A 9,388-nucleotide genomic window follows, 5' to 3' on the forward strand; every position below is an offset into this window, starting at 1 on the left:
GCTCCACTTCAGAGACGCTGAGTGAAAGGAAAGTTTTAGAATGACAGGACACTCATTTATATGACACTTTATTCAACCGGATGAACAGCTTGTTCCACACGTCATACGTCATTGCGCTATTCCTACATCATTGCACATGCGCAGTCCTTAAACTTTCGGTTTTCAATCTGATCAAGTGTTTACATGTTCTCTCGATCGGATTACAAAAGGAATAAACCACCCCTTTCAATCTGATCAAATTTAGTTTGGATCGAGCTCAATCGGATCGATTAAGGTGTTTACATGGAGGCTTTTCAGTCCGATTGAGCCGTCAATCCAATTACTAATGGATTATTTGGTTGCATGTAAACATAGCCACTGTGAAACGATCACAGTGAGCACAGCCTTGCCCCCTCGAGAGCTGACCGAGTGTGCTCCGTCCTAAACAGACGACAAGCTTAACTAATCAGTAAGTAATATCAAATTTAGGTGATAGTTCCTCATTATGTAATCAATAATTACTGAATGAGATTAGCCTCATTAATAACTATCAACTAACTGACAAATTATAAAGAATATTATCGTGTCGAGACGTAATCAGTCATCATTTTTACTCTGAATATAGTCATAAATGCATCACTAATTACTCAAGTGTTACCTAGTCACTATGCAGGAACTACTAGGGATCTGGACCATTATTTTAAAGTGAAAAACATCTTTTTGACTTTAAAATAACAGTCCAAATCACTAGAAGTCCTTTAAGAGTGACTAGGTAACACTTGAGTAATTAGTGATGCATTTTATGACCACGTTGAGAGTAAAAAAAAAAAAGACAATTGCTAACGTCTCAGACACGTTAATGTTGTGATTAGTAATTAATTAGTAATTCTTTATAATTTGTCATAATTACCTATTAGTTTAGTTCTTAAAGATGCCAATATCATTCAGTAATTATTGATTACCTAATAAGGAACTATCTTAGTCCTAAATTCGATATTACTTACTGGTTAGTTAAGCTTGTTTCCATATTAGTTAATAGTTGTAGCTGAAGTGTTAATGTAGTCCTGCATTAACTCATTACTCATTAGACTAATAACTCATTAGTCCTGCATTACTTCCTGCAGTTACTTATTAATGACGGACCATTATTCTAAAGTTTTGTCGATTTAGTTTTTCACTTTTTCAAACACACACTCGGTTTTTCACACGTACGACAAACAAATGGCTTCCTGAAGACACGTCAGCACGCCTTTGACATCACCTTACTGCAATAGCCAATCGAGACTGGTGTGCTCGCATGAAGCGTTCCCATAGTGTCAACTCCATGTCGCTGCGTTGAGTTCCACTTCGAAAGAGAACTTCCCCTCCCTCTTGCAGCGTCCGACGTCTCTTCTCTTATGGCGTGTTTACTAGCGTGACGGCAGAAAAACTTGTCAATCACATGAGATCGCAGCAATAGACAACCACATCCATCTAAAGATCCAAACAATTCCCGATGGACAAAATCAAGTCCTTTTTTTTCTCATTCAGGGGCCGGTTTCACAAAGCTATTTTAGACCGGTCTATAGTGTTAGACAAGTCTAAAATTTGCTCATAGACTAGTTTAATGCAAGTTAGACTGTTTCACAAAAATAAAGACTGACTTAATTTAGACCAAAACAATTAGACACCTTACCCCCAGGCTAACTTAGGTCTAAGACTCTATGTTACCTTGGCAACCAGCTGTAACAATCAGTTACATTACAAACAGCCAAAAGAAAAGGGAAAATGGCTCATAATTTAAATATTTCTTCTTGTTACTACATTCTCCGCTAAATTTCCCAAGTAAAATGTCCTTGTAACTGTTATACTCCTCCAACAAACACATATTTTCCGCTAGGGTAAACTGCACCGAGCGGTTGAATGCGCTTACTCGATCCGCCATGTTTTTTGTTTTGAAAAGTGTCTTATTTTACCCAGAATGCACTGCAGTGTAGTCCTACTTAAGATAGTCAGAGTCTTAAGTGCTTTGTGCAACGGTCTGATTTAGATGTCTATCTGAAGTCTGACTATCTACTATATCTAAGCCATAGTCAAAGTCTATCTTTGTGAAACCGGCCCCAGGAAGCATTTCAGTTGGATATATAGTATGTCACAATAGGGAAGAAAAGACAATCACAACTTCTGTTTCCTGACAAATTTAATTACTTTCTACCAGCATGTGTCAATTCTCCTGCAACATCCAATCTTATTTTCAATAATACTTTTTTAGAATCACTTACTCTTGGTTTTAACCAAACTCTCTTTTTCGCCACGAATGTTTAGACGTGTGCCAGATTCACTGCTGCACTGAGACAGTAGGCCTAATAGATAATATAAATACTATAAAATACACTAAAATAAAGCTAGATCTAAAATCCGGAGGATCACTTGTATGATTGTTTTATAGTGTCATATCGTCCAGCCCTAAAACCTGCTCTGTGCTACAGCACTTAGGCATTATTGGCATAACTGTAGGACTTTCTGTAAAGCTGCTTTGAAACAATGCATATTGTGAACAGCGCTATACAAATAAATTTGCCTTGACTTTTAGAATAGCTGCATTCATTTCACAAGTGTATATTCTGCACACAAAAATGCAGATACAAAGTACTTTTGAGTATGTACTGTAGTGATTCAAACCCCTTTGTCGTACCACTTTTCAAATAAAAAAATGTTGAAAGAGAAAATCACACTCATTTTTATTGAAAAGAGTATGTTGTGTATTTAAATATATATTTGCAATTACAAATTTTTTTAATGATGAAGTTGCAATTATGTAAAATATAATAACTTTAAATGTAATATGGAATAACACACTACAGTTAAAATAATCAAGTACTTTACATGTGACTTTTAATACAACATTATTAAAAAATGTGCACTTTTTAAAAGTTGACTTAAATGTGTTATATGAAATGAAATGAGAGTGTACATAACAATAAATTTAAGCATACTTTACAAGGAATTAGCTCAAAAACATGCAAAATTTCACAATTTGAAAATCCACCATAAAAGATCTTCTTCTTAGATATGTCAAGATGAAAGATGATGTGTTTTCTAAATTCTAGAAGAAAAAATAATTCATAAAATACCTTAAAAAAACACCTCAAACCTGGTTAAATACCCAGGTGGCTTTTTACGTCAAGGACCGTGCAACAGATACAAAAGTTTTAATAACAATGAATTTAAGCTGTTACTACCAGTTACACAGTTACTGTCCAACTGTGTACCCAAATTCTTTGAATTATGTTGTGTTACATCCATGTCTCCAAAAGACCGTTTGAAAAAGCTGTATTCATTAGGCTAATGTGCAGCAATTCTCTAAGATAGTTACTTCGAGATAACCTATTAGCCCCAACAAAAAAATTCAGAAAGTAAAAATGTATATGTGGGCTGGATAAAATATGAACACTTGAGGGGCGTCTTTTGCTGGCTGAGTTCAGCCCAGTGTTTAAACATTAGCCACTTGATTTAAAGGAACAGAGGACAGAGGGTAAACACTGTTGCTTTTTGAGATCTCTAATTGTGTGTTCGCTATGAACAAATGTGACTGAATGGATATTTTTACTGGAATAAATAGAAACCATGATCCCTCACTCTGCCAAGTCAAAAAGCGATAAGAACACAAACAACCTCTTTCCTCAGTCAATCACCCTGCTGAACAATGGGCAGCCAGACTGGAGGGAATGCCTTGTCATCGTCAGCCACTGCATCGTCTCAAGGTTGAGGAATGTCTGGATCAGGAGCCAGCAGCGAATTCCCCGATTTCAGAAGCTCTTGTTTGTAGATTTGTGCCATCAAATCCTCTTAACATTCCACCACTGGCATGAGTGACAAAATATCATTAAGAGCTGCATATTGTACCATCGATAACAGAATAATTTCTCTAGACTCATGTCTATATCTCAAAATTAGATGACTGCAACATCCATTCGCCTAGCCCTAACCCTTCGCCTACCTCTTACCCTTGCCCCTTGAAACAGAGTGGCAAGGCGTAGGGGTGAAAATATTCCCCTAAGAAATGGGACACCACTACCACCGCTACATGTCATTTTACGTCGTCGTTAGCGCCTATGTCTCAGGAGATGCGCCGATGTTTATCACAAACTTCCAAGATGCCGTCGTCAGCCACAGTCATCACAGTTGCATGGGTTTCAGCTATTTTTTTGCATTTGTCTTGTGAAGTTTGCAGAAAACAGAGTCGACGATATCTTCGACGCCTAAGTTTGCTGGTGGATCAGTTTATGGTATGTATGATGGCTGCAAAGACGTTTAGTTGCAATTTTAACGTAACGTTAGAAGCTGTAAATGTAAAACGTCCGTGGACTTGTATTCTGTGGTGTTGTATAAACACATTGGAGGTACAGACCTATGTTTGTATCCATTTATTTATTTATTTACTGTGTGAAATGTTTACAGCGATTTTTTTACAAACGTTTCTTTGAAGAAAATGACCGTAAATATGAACACAAGATTGAATGTAACATAAAGAAAATCATTATTTGTCATTAAAATACTTATTTATGCCAAAAATTCTAACATTTACGGGTCTCCTTTTTTGCTTGGGCAGCCATTTTGCATCTGTAGCCGGTGTATTTCTCATACCCCTTCGTTTGAAGTGTGGTCCCGAAAAATCTTCGTTTGAAGGGCTATCTGGCCCTTCCCCCTGGCCCGGGGTATAAGAAGACTGTCTGTTTTCTGTGTGATTAGGTCTTGTTCCTATCACGAGGTAGCTGTCGTGGTATTTTTTTTTCTTTTTTTTTGTGAACAAACCTCTTAAAGAGAATAAAACTTCTTCTCTTTAATACAAATTGACTTTGAATGTTTCTTATGCCTGATGCTGTTTTGTTAGTTATTGTTTTTGCCACAACACGGGGAACTGCTAAACATGGGACAAGGCAAGGGAACACAGACATGAATCATGACAAGATAGTGTCCACACCAGCGGACGATATTGTTCTGTTTATTCTAAGTGCATGCTGCAGTTACTGTATGTCTTCTACCCCTTTAAATGCTTGAGCTCTTTAAAGCAGGATGGATTCTGATTGGCTGGCAATGTGTTTTATCATTCATCAGCTGGAAAAAAATCGTTGTAGTTATCCTTGGTGTGAATGGGTATTTAACCGTCACACTCACTGTCCCTCAATAGTGACTCAAACTTCCTTCACTCGAACATCTTAATCCATTGTAATCAATCACAAAACTGATGAATCATGCACAATAAGACCAGGGGCCGGTTTCACAAAGATAGACTTTGACTATGGCTTAGATATAGTAGATAGTCAGACTTCAGATAGACATCTAAATCAGACCGTTGCACAAAGCACTTAAGACTCTGACTATCTTAAGTAGGACTACACTGCAGTGCATTCTGGGTAAAATAAGACACTTTTCAAAACAAAAAACATGGCGGATCGAGTAAGCGCATTCAACCGCTCGGTGCAGTTTACCCCAGCGGAAAATATGTGTTTGTTGGAGGAGTATAACAGTTACAAGGACATTTTACTTGGGAAATTTAGCGGAGAATGTAGTAACAAGAAGAAATATTTAAATTATGAGCCATTTTCCCTTTTCTTTTGGCTGTTTGTAATGTAACTGATTGTTACAGCTGGTTGCCAAGGTAACATAGAGTCTTAGACCTAAGTTAGCCTGGGGGTAAGGTGTCTAATTGTTTTGGTCTAAATTAAGTCAGTCTTTATTTTTGTGAAACAGTCTAACTTGCATTAAACTAGTCTATGAGCAAATTGTAGACTTGTCTAACACTATAGACCGGTCTAAAATAGCTTTGTGAAACCGGCCCCAGAAGTGTGTATTAAGTAAATGTAGTCAGTTTTGAATTCATGTTAACCCATAGCCTTCTCCACATTTCTGCACTTCTGCTCTACTTAGTGCTGACAGGTAGTGCTACTTATTATTTCCACCTTTGGATTAATAGCTTCTGCCCATATTTTTATAAGTTGCTTTGGGTAAAACAAATATTAACCAAATACATGTAAAATGTAAATGAATAATGATGGGTGTGTATTTTTCATTTATGACTCAGAATATTCTTGTGAACTTCTCTGGGCATGAACCTCTCCTTGGCATCACATCTGTAGATGACTGTATTTGCTCACTATATCATGAGCTCATTATGTCCTTGTAACACATGACCTTTGACCCCATGGTCTTTTTGGATTGAGCATCTTTATTAAAAGTTTTTTATTAGATTTATGTCATGAAACATAACTAAGCCTAAAATATGTTTTGGCCACCAAAAACCACTGCTAAATTATATACATGAACATTTGAATAGTTATTTACAAATGTCTTGTTTTCACTGTTTAAGGGAAATCAAAAGCAGAAACACGACAAAATTAAGATATTCTTGATTATTTTCTGCATACATAATATGGAATTGACACATATGCTTATAAGGTCATTATGTGGACATGCTCACAAATATTCGTGAAATCTATGATTATTTAATGATTCCTTTTGGTGAAACCAAATCTCTGCTTGCATCTGGTGAGAAAACAATTCATCTTAACTGACTAAAGAACCAATACCACTATACATTGCATGATGGACACGGAAGTTTTGCATGCAGAAGCTCATCCACTCATGATAGCAAAATGGATAAATTTTCTCGACTTTCTAACATTTACGGATTGTGAATATGTCCTTGGAATGTAAGTTATGCACTGAGGAAATTATTGGATGTCACTTCAGCTTAAAGGTTATTAATAGAGGTAGGCTATATTTGTTTCCACCAATCGCTGCACAAGTGAAGTTTGCGTATGATGACGAAAGCACGTTAGTGCGAGCCCTCCCGGAACCAATAGAGAATGCATTGCAGTATCTGCAGTTTGAAAAAATAAAAAAAATCTTTGTATGGAAGTGAAGACTTATATTTTATCTCTTATATTTACGATTACGACATGCGCAAAACAGTAGGCGGGGCTAAAGAGGCAATGATGTAGAAGTAGGATGATCTTCTGCAGAGGTGGTCTTTCGTCGCACTTTGACGTCACACTGAGACCAAATCAGAAATTCGTTTTGGGGTCTTGGTTTCAATAAAAGCTGTTTTTGAACTAATGAGGAAGTTTTGAGTTCTAAAACGTACAGGATATTTTTATAGTACAATGATGTATTATACTATATTTCTCAATTAAAATTCTTTAACATATTTGGGTCCATTTAGAAATGTTGTCATGAGAAAGGAAATCGAATGTAACCCGTCCTACTCAACCCGCTCAGAGCAGGATTCGAACCAGGGTCTCTGGCGTGGGAATGAATGAATGAATGAGGCATTTATATAGCGCTTTCATATGTACAACTGTACACCCAAAGCACGGACGCGCTAACAAGGATGCTAAAGTCCGCAGCCTTTAAGGCGCCTCTTGAGGCCAGGCGAGTGAGGTTTACACGCAAAGCTCTTACTGACCTATGTTACACAAACAGGAAGAACATTGTTCCAAAACAGGGATTGAAATAGTTACAATGCAAAAGGCCCTTAATAATGTTGGAACTTTGTAATGTGGCACTTCCCATGGCTATTAGAATTCAATGATGTACCAAGTGCTCTTGGGTGCTTTGATGACATGCATGCTTTAGCATGTTCAAGGACTTTATTTGAATTGTTTGTCACAATCCATCATTAAGCTGCTAAGGTTTTTTTTTTTCAGTACAAACGTCCAATTTTGTGTAATGCAAAACTTTTAGTTTTGTATTCATTATAAATATCCCATTGTGAGATTACTGGTATAAAGTGATTACTGCTTTTCACTGATATAACTTATTTCACCATCCCCATAGTCTCACTTTTTATTTTCTAAGCAGGTCTTTTTAAAGTTAAGAGTGATAAATGTTCTTTGTGTGTTTGTAAAAGCATGTCCCCTAGTGCAGACCTTGGCTGACTCAGTCCCCGGACCCAGAAGGCCCAAGAGTCCTGGCAGATGCTTTGTGTGTGCAAGCTTTTCCAGTGGTCTCCTCTAGCTTTATTACACACACGTCTGTCCTTGCTTGAACTCTCCTTTCAAAAGAAACTCTGCTCTAATGTCTTTACCTGGAGCCGACTTTACTTTCAACCTCATGACAACATCAGATTCATCCTCTCTGGAAATTATGGTATCCTTCATAAAGCCTTTGATCCTGACACATTGAACAAGTGTAAAAACAGCTCTACTGGGGTTTTAGAATCATCAGATGAACACTACAGAAGACCAGTGTGCTGAAACCAAATTCAAGTTAAAACCAAGTTAATCATGTCTCATTTAACTGGATGCCTTGCTGCCCACATGTTTGAGGACAAAAAGCCTCTTTTTAGGACAGCTGAATTTCATCAGATGCTATTTAGCATGTAGATGAGGTAATGTCTGAGTTGAGTATAACACCTGTCATCAGAACACAGTCATTGGTGACACACCATCAGTGATCTTTATACAATCTTTGTTTGACACACTGGATGTGGAATAAGACCTTACTTTGTGATAAAAGTGAACACATGAACACGACCACCCACATTTACAAGCCAATGACAGATTGGGTGATCAGAAACTGCGGCCATACAGTCACAATGAGGTAATAAGGAGGACACAGGATAGATAAAATTATTCCTATTAAACACAAGAAGGACTAATGAAAAAAGTAAAATGTTTACCAAACCTTGTACTGTTTCTGGATGTGTGGAGCAACTACAGATCTAAATATATTCTAAAGAATCATAATGTTATAAATGGCACAGAATAAAAAAGGTGCTTTAAAGCTACACTGTGTGATTTTTACCCCTATCTAGTGGTGAAATTGTATATGACTACCCAGTGAATATTAGTTTCTGTTCCTCTCAATTCCGAGGGCGCTTTAACTCCTACGGTGGCCGTATTATTCCAAGATTAACATGGCTTCCAGTTATCACTTCGTCCATGACAATAATAAACAATACGTCTATAATGAATAAAACTACAGGACAGATGTCAGGAGGTAAACGTCACCCTTGGAATCGGCTATCCCAGCATAATCAGATTAGGAGTGTGAATGTGAATGTGTAACGTTACAAAGTAAAAGCAATTAAAAATAACTAAAATTTACAGTGTCCTTTTTTTTATATATAGCTTAAAAAATTGCGCCTTTAAAACTATTCATCACCTGTGATCCGTCGCAGCACAGATTTATGTTACAAGGTAAACAATACGTTTTCACCATTGACGCGAGGATGAAGTTATACTAGAGGTCGTTCTGGCCTTATGCACAACCATGCTATGGTTAGACAAGCAACTATAAAACTTCGAATTTACACAAATGAATTACAACAGGCTGAATTACCTGTCGAGAAGAAAGCAGGCAACCTCGGCGTCCGTTTAAAATCTTTTCTCCTCATGAGCTCTTTCCATCTGGGAAAAGTTACTCC

This window comes from Squalius cephalus (genome assembly GCF_949319135.1).
Source record: "Squalius cephalus genome assembly, chromosome: 25".
Classification (NCBI taxonomy): Eukaryota; Metazoa; Chordata; class Actinopteri; order Cypriniformes; family Leuciscidae; genus Squalius; species Squalius cephalus.